The sequence below is a fragment of the Cygnus atratus genome, chromosome 2 (genome assembly GCF_013377495.2).
Source record: "Cygnus atratus isolate AKBS03 ecotype Queensland, Australia chromosome 2, CAtr_DNAZoo_HiC_assembly, whole genome shotgun sequence".
Lineage (NCBI taxonomy): Eukaryota > Metazoa > Chordata > Aves > Anseriformes > Anatidae > Cygnus > Cygnus atratus.
The window spans coordinates 101791532-101804010 of record NC_066363.1 but is presented as its reverse complement, the minus strand read 5'-3'; the positions used below and the strand labels follow the sequence as shown (position 1 = coordinate 101804010).

The 12479-nt window shown below is 34.3% G+C and overlaps 1 protein-coding gene across 5 annotated transcripts in view; it reads left to right on the top strand.

Moving 5' to 3' along the window:
- The first annotated feature begins 2350 nt into the window (after positions 1 to 2350).
- Positions 2351 to 12479, top strand: part of CCDC102B (coiled-coil domain containing 102B) — an 89788-nt gene continuing 79659 nt past the window's right edge. For 4 of the 5 annotated variants that reach the window (XM_050708852.1, XM_050708849.1, XM_050708851.1 and 1 more), the window contains exon 1: positions 2351 to 2418. The gene's annotated coding sequence lies outside the window, so the exon portion shown is untranslated. Of the gene's footprint in view, positions 2419 to 8873; positions 8982 to 12479 lie in introns of those variants that run through there. The other variant, XM_035550539.2, reaches the window with a different exon arrangement.

The following is a 12479-nucleotide window of genomic DNA, read 5'->3' as shown; positions in this document are numbered from 1 at the left end:
CACCAGGGGCCTCTCCACAGGCCACAGGGGAACTTCTGCTGCGTGCCTGGAGCACCTCCTGCCCTCCTTCTGCACTGACCTTGGTGTCTGCAGGACTGGTTCTCACTCCTCTCTCCCAGCTGGTGTTGTGCAGCAGTTTTTTTCCCTTTCTTAAATCTGCTCTCCCAGAGGCCCAATTAGCGTCACTCTGGCTCATCTCTGGCCAGCAGCGAGTCCCTTTGGAGCTGGCTGGAGCTGGCTCTGATCTGACATGGGGCTCACAGAGGCCACCCCAGCAGCCCCCTGCTACCGAAACCTTGCCCCATAAACCCAATATAACAATATAATTCACTATGGGAAGTTCACATGTTCGCAAGTTTGCATGTTGGCAACACCTGTTCTATAACAATTACAATGATAAGCCTAAAGGTTAAATGGCCAAATCAGACCAAATGGAGATTATATTTGCAACTAAGAATACCTGGGTATTCCTTTTTTTAAAGTAAACATTTGCAATTGTTTTTCAAATCTAGCTCCACAGATACCAGGTTCCTTGCTATCTACTACTACTACTTGCCTGGTAGTTTTCTAGTTTCATGAAGTGTTGCAATCCAGAAGCTTATGAAAAGTTTTTGTTTGCCTTTGTAAATTTGATTTTCTCTCCAAAGTCAATGAGTTATTGCATTTCTAATTTATTTCTTTTAAGTTTATAAAACGTGCCACCTGCATAACATGAGCCATACAATTTCACATGCTAACTTCCCAAATTTAATCTGTATTTTTTAATTAAATTTGAATATACCTATAACAATGGCATAAAATCAAGATTCCTCCAAGACTTGGTGAGTACCACAGATGCAACAGAACGGAACCTGAGTTTTGGTTCTAGCTTTACTATTTGCCTACCACGTGCGCTTTTTTTTTTTTCTTCCCCCTAGGTTTCCTAGGTTTTCCTTCCCCCCCACAAAAAAACTAGATATTTGCAGCAGCCTTTTTTCCAAATGTATGTCCTGGTGAAAAGAACTGATTGGGGATTCCTTCACAGTGTCATATTGATTTATTATTTTCTTTTAATTTTATTTTTATTTTGTTAAGGGGGAGGGAGAAATAGGGGCATAAATCCTCTATGAGAAAGCTTCACTTCTGAAGGCATTTTCAGTTCTGATCCAAGTTACTTAACTTCCTCTCAGATAAAATGACTGCGTATCAGTTTCTTTAGGAATTGCAAAATTGTCTGAGTAAGGGCAATGGAACAGAATTCTTGGTTGCAGGCAGAAACTGCAGTAAGAGTAGAATGGTGGGAAGTGAGGTCTGCATCTTACGAATGGATTGAAATGTGGTTAGTTACAAAGGAATAACATACAATGTAAGTTACGATGTGTACATAACTTGATTTAAAAAATGTGGATTGATTTCCTACAGTAGGGATAATGCCAGAGAGTATTCTAGTTGGAGATGAGATATATGTGGCTGGAAGAGCCATGGAATATGTATAAAGTAGCTGTTTTATTATTATTTTATCATTTTTATATATATATATATACATGCACAAATTTGATACAGGCTTTTAAATTTATTTATTTTTGTTATTATTATTTTCATAGAAATACTTAGGTCCCTCCTGTAATCTCTCCCCCTTTTTTTTAACTGAATGCCGTATGTCTCCAATCAGTGCAGTAGATTTTGTGAATCAGATTCATCAGAGAATCCTCTTAGTTAAATGAAGTGTTGTAGCCATAGCTACTACTCACAATGAAGACTTCTATAGTGATGAAAAGGTGATGAAATGTTAATAGGGAAGTAGAGTTATGCTCCTTAAATTTATAAGAGCCCTGGCTTCTCAGTCTGAGATTATGACATATGAATTGTCAGTATTTTGCATATGAGTTTTTTATAATTGAAAATATTTAGCTGTTCAGAGCTATAGCAAATCATATTAACTGCAACAAACTGTATCAGCTTTATACCTCTAGGACCTGCCATATAGTTGGCCAGGAAATCTGCATAAGAGCAAGAAGTAGCATATGAATCCACCCAGTCTGGTTAAGACTTACACATGTACTTAATTACTACAGTTAGAATAATTAATTTAGGCTTTTACATAACCTTTAGGCGACTGGGGTCATAGTCTTCAGTTTAGAAAGGTAAGAAGGAATAAAAATTGAAGAAAGTAATATTTAGTGAAGAACAACACAGAAAAATGTTTTATTTTGGATAAATTACTTGCACATAAAGGAAAAATGTTGTGGTTTTAGTTTTGATAAAGCCTGACCAATGGGGAGTCATTTTCAAGTTACTGTGGAGTAGCCCTAATGTTGTAAATAATCCTATTGGCCAAGTCCCAGTACTGTGCAGATGAGAAAAGGATGCAGGAAATTCTGTTGTTTACGCATGTCTCTGTAACACTGAGAAGCGAGAGGAGCCCAGAAAACCCAGAGGGTAAGGGGTCTTAAGTTTGGGGGCTTATTACTTATTTTTATATTTCTCATTTGGTACAGAGTATTTGGTACTTTCATACTGATAGTAGGGAGAAAAATGGTCTGAAAAAGCAAAGTACTGAAGATCAGAAAACAGTTATTTGAAGTATGTAGCTAAGTTAGATTTAGCTAGATATTTCTCTCCTTTCCTTTTACTAGTGCTGGGTAATATTAATCCTAACACCCTATTAAACATAGAGGTTGTTGTTATTGTTGTATTTCAGATATAGAAGGGTACTTATTTACCATAACAAGATAAGTTTTTTAAATTTTCAAAGTGGTAGTTTGTTAAATGTTTATTTTTTATTTTTGATTTAGAAGTTAGTACAAATATAGAGACTTCAAGACTTATATTGTTTCAATGATGAAATCCTTTTTTAAATCACCGTGTGAAATACATCTTTAACAGGATATGCTGGAATAGGATAAACTTGAGTAGTTTTCAATAGCTATTGGTGGTATAAACCTAAAGTGTCATGAGAATTCTGTTATGAGTTTGCAGCTGTTCATATTGCATTTTGTTCTTAGAAGTAGTGTTTTCACAGCGTTACCCTTTTCATAAATTCCTCTAATTAGATTTATAATCCTAATTTCCTTCAGAAAATATCTGAGGATAGGATAAGAAAAAAGTGTATGTGGGGGGAGGTGTTCTTAGCTATATGACTTTATAATAATGCAATGAAATACAGCTTATTAATACTATGGTTTGTTGATAAGTGGACAAATATTTTAGTTTGTCACTATTTGAAAGGTTAATATACCAGATGGTGTGAGAATATATGGATGACCCATTACCAATGAGAAAGGGCCAAATTTCAAAGGTAATTCTGATCAGTTTAATAAATATACATAGCAGATAGAACTGACAGGCCACTGAATGTCCAGTTAGCTGCATTTTATTTTTCTCACTTCACACTGATTCTTAAAGCCATTTTGTGGAGCAGATTCTTCTATGCATAATCTCATTGCTAGAAGCCTAACTCTTGTTCTAGATCACCTGTGTTAGAAAACTTTCATTTTGGGGTCTTTTTTTTAATGTACTTCTTTGTATAATATACTGAAGATAAAAGTATTTCTATAAAATATTAGGTATCAGTAATGGAATTAGTCATATCTACATCAGAAAAACATTCCAGAGAATTCTCAAAAACTTTTGAGTGGAAAAAATAATGAAATAACATGTCTGTCATTTTTACGTATGTGCATGTAGTCTGCTTTTTATTAAGGCCAGTTTTTCACATTAAATATAAAGTATTGATATTTACTTCAGGTAAAACTGAGAAATAAGTTCATCAGGGAATGAATACTTTAAAGCAGCTGGTAATGAGCAAACTTAAAGCATTGTAGTTAACTTCAGCACCAAGAGGCGTGGATCTTGGAATCATTTAAAACATACAAATTTATTATTCTACTGGTTGGCTAATCTGTGGGTTGAAAGAGACTAGCAGTTGTTATCCACAATAATAATTCTATATTAATTTTTCCACTAATATCTGCAAAATTTAGCAACATAAATTTTCATGTTCCAAATTGCTTTTTGTAAGAATAAAATATCTTGTCTCCTACCACTTTTACTGCACAAATTTTAGTTAGTGCTTTTCCTCTGAAATATAATAGGCAAGTACATATGGAGAGTAAGGGCAACTTTTTATCAGGAAAAAACTATTTTTTTCCTAGTGCAAGTTTGAATTCAACTAGCTATATTTTTGTAGCCTATAAATATTGTAACTATGAAGTACATATTATTTTCAATTTAAGTGTTGCTTTCTACTTTCGTTGCGTTTTTTTTTTTTATGTCAATTGCTGATAAATGAAGAACTCATTACAGCAGTACAATTGAATAAAGTATTGTCAGCATTCCAAGGGAAAAGCAAGTCAAACTAACTTTCAGGCTACATTAATTGTTTATGTAAACAAGCATATGTATCACGTGCTTTAAAGTGTATAAAACTAAACCTTTTCATTGTTGGGTTTGATTTCATCCACTTGCAGACAAACACCTGAACAATCTGACATCAAGTTTAATACGTATAATATCATATATCTCATATGCATATATATATTTATTATTAATAATAATAAAAAGTGTCACACAAATATAAACTTTTCTGTTCCAAGGATTTTTTCTGTTCTGTTTGTGCAATCCAAGAGAAGTATACTTCAGAGAGTATGAAATTTGGCTCCCTAGAGGATACCTGGAGATTCCAGAGGAGGAAGCAGTTCCTTCTCTGCTTCTAAATTGTTTATATAGGTGTAAAGGGTGCTGTTACTAATGTCATTATCATTACTGGGGGTCTGATTATATGCACTCCAAAAGTGTGATCCATCTCATAAGTAGGTGGCAAGACAATTACCTTTCTATGATGGAGTTCCAAGCAAACTGCATTTGGAAACAGCATTTTTAAGGGAAGTCCCATGAAAAACAGAGATAAGCACTTTATTTGCATTTATATTAAATTACATTGTAGCAAAGTGGAGAAAAGAAAGCAAGCAACAAACTCTTGAATAACTCTGAAATTGAAGTATTCAACTTCAGTTTGTGTGCTTTGTTTTCCTAGCATGGATAAGTCTTATGCCTATAAATTCTGAGTCTATCTCTTCAATGATTGTCTAGACTCCTTGTTCTTACTCTTCACTTTCTTTCTCAGCTTTGAATCTTTTACTCTACTAACTTAAAGAGTTATAACCATAATTGAAAACTGAACATTAATCTCATGCATTTGCAAGGGCTGCTTTAATGTCAAAGATTTTCCTGCATTCCCAAAACAGGTCTTTATTGTGGTTAAAATTATATCTGGTAAGCTTCTATATTGGGGAAAAAAAAAATCCAAATTAGTTCATAAACAACACTTTTATGGTTATTAATAGTCCATTTATGTTGTACAGACCCTTACTGGACTTTTATTTTCCAAGTTGTTAAAAGACCATTTTACTTTTTTTTTTTTTTTTTTGTAATAAGAATTGTACAAGTAAGATGCCTCTCTATTTAACTGACATGACATAAAGATATATCAATATATGGAAACTATGTTATCTTGGAATTAACTTCCTGTTAAAGCATGATAGAAACCATATTCCACATTCATTTGGAAAAGCAGTTCTTTGAGCAAAGTATGCTTTTACTCCTGTTCCCTTTTTTGTCCATATAGTAATATATTGTTGGCCGACTTATTGTGAAAATTATCTTCCCTGAACAGCCTGATTCTCTCTGCTTATGCTGCTATGAGTATTCTAGGTCTGATTTATGTTACATTAAATGAGTTTCATGGAGGAAGTTCCCTGAAAGCTCTTCTTTAATTATATTTTTTAATGTATTTTCAGTTTACTTGAAGGTTTCTTCATAACTTTTGTAGGTATCATTTTTGACAAAAAAAATGCTACCCTCTCCTCTGTCTGAAGCACAATATTCAAAAGAAAGTATGCAGGAGGATCTAGCCTCAGTAACCATTATATATGCAATTAATTTTTTCTCTTTAGGTGTGACTACACGTAGCCATTCCATAGGCACTGGGAAGATGAAGAAAGATGTTTTTTTTAAAAAATGAATTTAAGTGAACCCTACCACAAAACATATGCTACTTCGTGGATTACTGTAATAACAGTAGAATGATGGGTTTAGTGGGTAATATTGGTGGTAGAGGGACTGTTGGACCATGTGATCTTAGAGGTCTTTTCCAACCTTAATGATTCTATGATTCTCTGATGACTTTTGCAAAAATATAAATTCTCTCTTAAGAACATTTCTGTCAAAACAGACTTACTGGAGTTGGAGTCATTAAAAGGTTCTATGTTACAGCTTTAAATACCACCAACCCTTGAACTGTTGAAAGACAAAATATTACTGGTGTTAAAATACTACAGTGGAAAAGAACAATTGAGAATAAGTACATATAAATGTCCAGGAAGTAATCTCTTTCTAAAGCAAAGTATTTAAAGACTTAATTATGGAAGGGATGGCTTCTAAAACTATTCTGATAAAACTGAGTGGATCTATTCACATCAGAATTTTGTTAATTCTTATAAAACTGTAACAGAGTAATTGAACAAGCCAAGGGGATAGGCTCTGACCCAGAGAAAACAAAGCATTTTTGAACATTCTTACTTGTCTGCTTAAGTGGGTGGGAAAATTGCTAGTTTCCAGAATGACTCTGAGCCATATTTTGAAGAAAAGTTGTTTTGTGTCTTAATAAGTGTTGGAATGTTTTATCTGAAGCAATGCATCATGTATCTGTGATTAATTTTCCCACTCCCAATATTATGAAACTACTTTTGAAAGTAGGTCATGTTTTATGTAGAAAAAGATCATAAATGTTTACAAGTATAATAAGGCAATTATTTCTTATCTCTGATATCAGAAGGAATATACTTTTCAGATACTGTCAAGAATTAAAAAAAAATAATCAAGAATTGATCAAAATTTAAACAGGATTAAAAACTTAATTTTTTTAGGACATTTAGAGGATATGCCTTTACCTCCTCACATTGAAAACAAAAACACCCACTCAGTGTCATTTTGTAAGTAGGCAAGAAAAAATGCCTGTAAATGAAAGTGAACCTTTCCAGTTTAAAGTCACTTTGCAACAGTGTTGCGTACAAAAAAAAAATATAGCAATGTGATAATAAACTCTAGAAAATAAACTTACGATGCTTTTTATTTAAATAATGAAGCTTCTCCATACATTTAAGTGATATCCTTTACTGTACATGGCTGAACAGGTGTCAATGTTTGTTCTGACCTGATTCTTGTTCAGCAAAGTGCTGTTCAAGGTGACTGAAAAATCTCTCATCTTCACTGATCTTTCTCAACTTCCTTTTGAAACTTAAAGGAGCCCACTGACCTGATCTATAGACCAACCTGAAAAATATAAGCAAAACCAGATCTTCTCCAAAGTCTTCAGTGTTGCATGGAAAAAGCTGACCATTTTGGCTATACCCGATCACAACCTACAGGGGCTCTCAGAAGCTCAGTGAAATTAATTTAACATTTTTAAATAAACAAGTAATACATTACATAGTAGAATGCTGATGTTAGTAGTGGCTGGGAAAGGAAACCAACCACTGACAACGTGACATGACACAATGATCTTTGGTCTGAATAGTTTACCTTAAGCTTATTTAAAGTTTACTTGAAAATATTTGTTTTAGTTATCACATTAATTAACAGGCTTCCTGAATGAAAATGGACAGCTGATATACTTAATACTGGCTTTAATGCTTGAAAATTTTGAAAATGTTTTAAACCAGTTATGAAAGTCATGTCGAAAGGCAGATCTAGCCTTGTGGGTGATGCATATCTTAGATATTACTCCCACACATTTCTGGAGCCTTTCCTCTTTCTGGAAAGTTCAGGGCAAATCCACAAAAGATGACCTATGCTGTGCCAGAAGGCTATCCATCTGTATAAGCAGGATAGTACATGTACGTGGTGTGGTAACACGCTGACAACTGTGACTCTGTGTGGAGTCTTTTGAGATTCTTTGCCACTGACCACCAACAACTGGCTCTGCTGCCACTGAGCTGAGCAACATTAGAAGCTACCTGCTTAGCCTACACATTCAACTCAATGGGCTATGGCTGCTATTCATTTCAGTGTGGGGTAAGAAATGTGTGTCACATTCAGTGAGGGTTTAAACTAATTTACTCAGTTTTCTGTGGAAACAAAGGAGGAAGACTTATGCACTGGGTTGTTCTTTGCCTCTTCTGTGGAACTGTTGAAAAAAATAATCAGAAACACTTTAAACTTGAATAACAGTGAATCTCATTGTGTCTGAATAGCAATTGCTGAAGAGTATTGCTGGTAGGCCTTTTGGTTTCAAAGGAAGTTTGTCAAAGTAAATTTATGTTGGTGGTTTGTGAAATTCTTTTCCTCTTCTCCTCCCCCCTAACCTTAACCTCTTAAATATAAACACACAAACAAAAAATCAGCAAGAAAAGCGTAACTTTAACAACAGCAACTTTTCCGTCAATAACAGTATCCAAAATGGTAAGTAATAATTTTCTTTTAAATTATTATATACAAAGATGTTATAAGATTATATGCCCACTACATTTTTTTTTCAGCTAATTTTCCTGGGTTTTAGTTTTTGCTGTGTTTTCACATTAAGTGTGATTATAATGTGATGGGCTGCAGAATTACTTTTATTATTATTATTAATTGATGTAATTTTGATTTAAGTCTCCTTAAAGTGACTGCGATTGTATTTCCATATTCTTGATGGGACATACGAGTGATACTAGCTCCATATTTTTGTCATGGATGAAAAGACAGTCTGTGATAACAGGAACTTCATTGCAATTATTGTCAAATAAGAGCAGTCTTTGGTTGTGAATATGTATTATATTATTGCTCCTTTTTTTATTACTTAAGGAAAATATTTTTATTTCAGGTTTCTATTGCACTTTAGCTGTGACTTATCACTGCAGCTGTCAGTGTGCTGCAGCAGATGGATTTCTGAATTAGGGATTAAAGAGACTGAGAATTGGAAAGAGGGGAAAGTCACCCAGAAATTTGAGTAGCAGACACAGGTGTGCTTTACCCTTTGATTTTTCTAATTGTAAAATTCAACTAGAAGTGAGATTCTTAGGAACCACTCTGTATCAAGTATTTTGTACTTGAAGGTAATCGACTGTGTTATTAGTATTGTTAGATCATTATCAGCAATAGTATTGTAAAATAAATAAACACTTCCCAAAAGAAAACCTCAAGCTCCCCAGAAAACTTCCTCCCGAGACAAATCAGAAACCTCTACACAGCTCTGATAAGTTAATGTTTTTGTTCATACCAGATGTTCTTTCGTATGCTCAAAGTGTCATCTACACTAAACATCATCTGCACCAGTCCAGCCTTCGCATGAGTTAACCCAGGTTTTCAGGTCACTTAACTCATCAGAACATCCTGAAGATTATAATAATCAAAGAAAGTTTAACTATCCAGTAGCAACTCTACATCCTGGGGAAGACTGATCATGAGTAGTTGTTGCAAAGGGAGAAGCCTCCTAATGTTATCAGTCAAACTTGCAAAATGGGAAGCCCAAGCTCAGCTGTCAGGTAGGATGGAAACCTACACAGCTGGAGCCCTCAACATTAGTTTTAAATGAGAAATAGATACAAGTCCAAATGGACTGACCTCTAACGTACTATATATTTTTTCCCCTCAGATATTGTCCAGTTGGGTAATATAACTGCAATTAAAAAGTTCCATGTCTGTCCTTCTGCCATAACTCTTGGCAAATACAGTTTGCTGTTAAATTGGTAGCCACAATAATACCTTTATAAAATAAGAATTTTATTTCTGTCTGTGCATCTGTTGTTGTCATAGCAGTGGAAATTGGTATTGTAGTAAGAGAAATGTTCAGCCTGAGGAAGAGAAGGGTGACCTTATTGCAGTTTTTCAATAGTTAAATACAATAAAAAAGATGGAGAACAATTTTTTGCTCAGTCAGATAGGACAGGATAAAGGGGAATGTTTTTAAACTAAAAGAGGAGAGATTTAGTTTAGATGTTAGGAGGAAATTCTTCACCAGAGGGTGGTGTGAGGTACTGCAACAGATTGCTTGGAGAAGCTGTGGGTGCATCCCTGGAGGTGTGCAAGAGCAGGCTGGATGAGGCCCTGGGCAACTTGGTCTAGTGGGTGGCATCCCTGCCCATGGCAGAGGGGTTGGAACTAGATGATCTTTAAGGTCCCTTCCAACCCAAGCCATTTCATCAAATGTCTTCTCAAGAGCACAGAAGTATGTGAAGTTTTGTAGACTGGGTGTTATCAGTAAACAACACTTTAATTTTCAAAGTAAGACTGTTAAATTGTCCTGAGTTCATGTGATTACAGTTGACTAAAAAAGAGTGGGTGCTTATACGCAGAATGAATGGGATTATATTAGAACTAGTATGATTTGGTTACTTGCTTAGTCCAGAAGTTTACACAAGGTTTTGTAAACCCTCTTTGTAAGCTGGTGATCCTGAAAATATCTAAAACACTGACAGTTCATTCTTATTCCTAATTGCCTAGGAATATTACGTTGCCTTTTTTTTTTTTTCATTAATCATATTCTCATAAAAAATGACAGTCAATAAAAACCTCATCAGTGAGCCAGCCAAGCAAACCATCATATCTCAGAAGACACAGCTGGTATGTTGGGTAAAGCTTGTCTTGGCTGCTCTCTAATGCTTATTTCTGTTTGAGATTGTCTGGGAAACTGTGGTGTTTTTGTTTTTTTTTTTTTTTTCCCCTGAATGATCTAATTACACAACTTTTTCAAGTGTAGTGGCTGAGAAATAAATATTGATACTACAGGCTTAATAAATATTGATACTACAGGCTCAAATGCATGGAAATTATGGTTGATTACAAACCTTCATAATATATCAAAGAAAACATTCCTGTGGGGAATCCTGTGGGGAAAGTTATTGTAAATGATTTAAAGCAGTACTTCAGAGTTTCTTTTGGCCTTATGTATTTACAAATCATTTTGTAATGCATCTGTATTTACAAATATTTATGTTTCCCATATTTAACCCTAAGGATTTGAACACAACTTCAAAGACATAAAGAGATATTAGCTTACCAAAATAACTTTCTTGAGGGTTGAGGTTTCTGTTAAAGTTGGGACTGTTGCTGGATGTTATGAAAACCTACGTGTGAATTTCTCTTATATCTAATAATATTTCAGTGCTTATGTTGACTCTTTTTCTTTGAACTTTGACTTTCTACCCAGTCGCTTTGTTTTAGTAATGTTTTAGGAGTTAAATTATTGGTAAAAACTTACTCCATCTGTCAAAGCTATTGAAAAATTTTCAAAAGATTCAAAAATGATAGGTAGGTGTGAATAAAAATAAAAAGATAAAAAAGATATAAAAGATAAATGCAATCATGCTGTTTGTAACTTGTTTATTTTTAGCCTCTTTCCTTAAACAATTTACAAACTCTTTACAAAGATTTACATGGGTTATAAATGTACTCATACATAGGGAAACAAAACCAACCTACTGAATGCATCATATTACCCTAAAATGGAATAGAAACTATATCCATGACAGTAACCTTCTATAACAGTAACTACTTACAATGTGTTAAGAAAGTTATTGAGTATTGATGTCTTATCATCTAATTTAGGACACATTTTTAGTTACCAAAAGAACATCACATTAAGTGCTTCTGTTTTTAGTTACTGCTTTCAATTGTTGGCACCTCATGTCCTACTGTAACTTCAAAGAGTAAAGTTTCTTTACCTAGATGTATTTCATTCATTTAATATTGAAAGAAAAAAAAGTATCTTTTTTATTTTTTTATTTAAAAAAAAAAAAAAGCCACTTCCATGGTCAAGTTCTCCTATTGGCCTACAAAACCTATATTTTACAGAAGCAATTCACACATTGAGAGAAATATATAACACATCATTGTTACAGGAATCATAGTGGATGTAATAATTTCAAAAAAAAAAAAAAAAAAAGAAATCAGTCCAAATATAACATTTTGTAGAACTTTATGGATAATAAATGCTTTCTTCAAGTCACTAATTGTTGCTCTAACAGATATATCTATTCTGGATTGTTTCCACCTGTGCTTAGGAGAATTGACCATTAGTCTGGAATCTGGGAATACCTGTTTATCTTATACTCCATTTTTTTCACACACACTGTTCTGCATGTTCATAGTTTGTGTTGGCAGAACCGGTTTACCTGGAAAAAAACAGGGTTTATACACATCCCTCTTTGTTCTCTTTTCTTATCCCTTAAAACTGTGCCTTTCTGCGGTGCTCTACCAGGGTCCTCACTAGAGCTGAAATAAGTTTGCTTCTAATGCAATTAGCTTAGAAAGTGGTGAAGAGGAACAGAAGAAAGTTTTCTGTCATCATAGAATGGTTTGGGTTGGAAGGGATATTAAGGATTATCCAAGTCCCTTGCAATGGATAGGGACACCTCCCATTAGACCAGGTTACTCAAAGCACCACCCTACCTAGCCTTGAACACTTTCAGGGATGGAACATCCACAACTGCTCAGGCCAGTCTTTTCCAATGTCTTGCCAC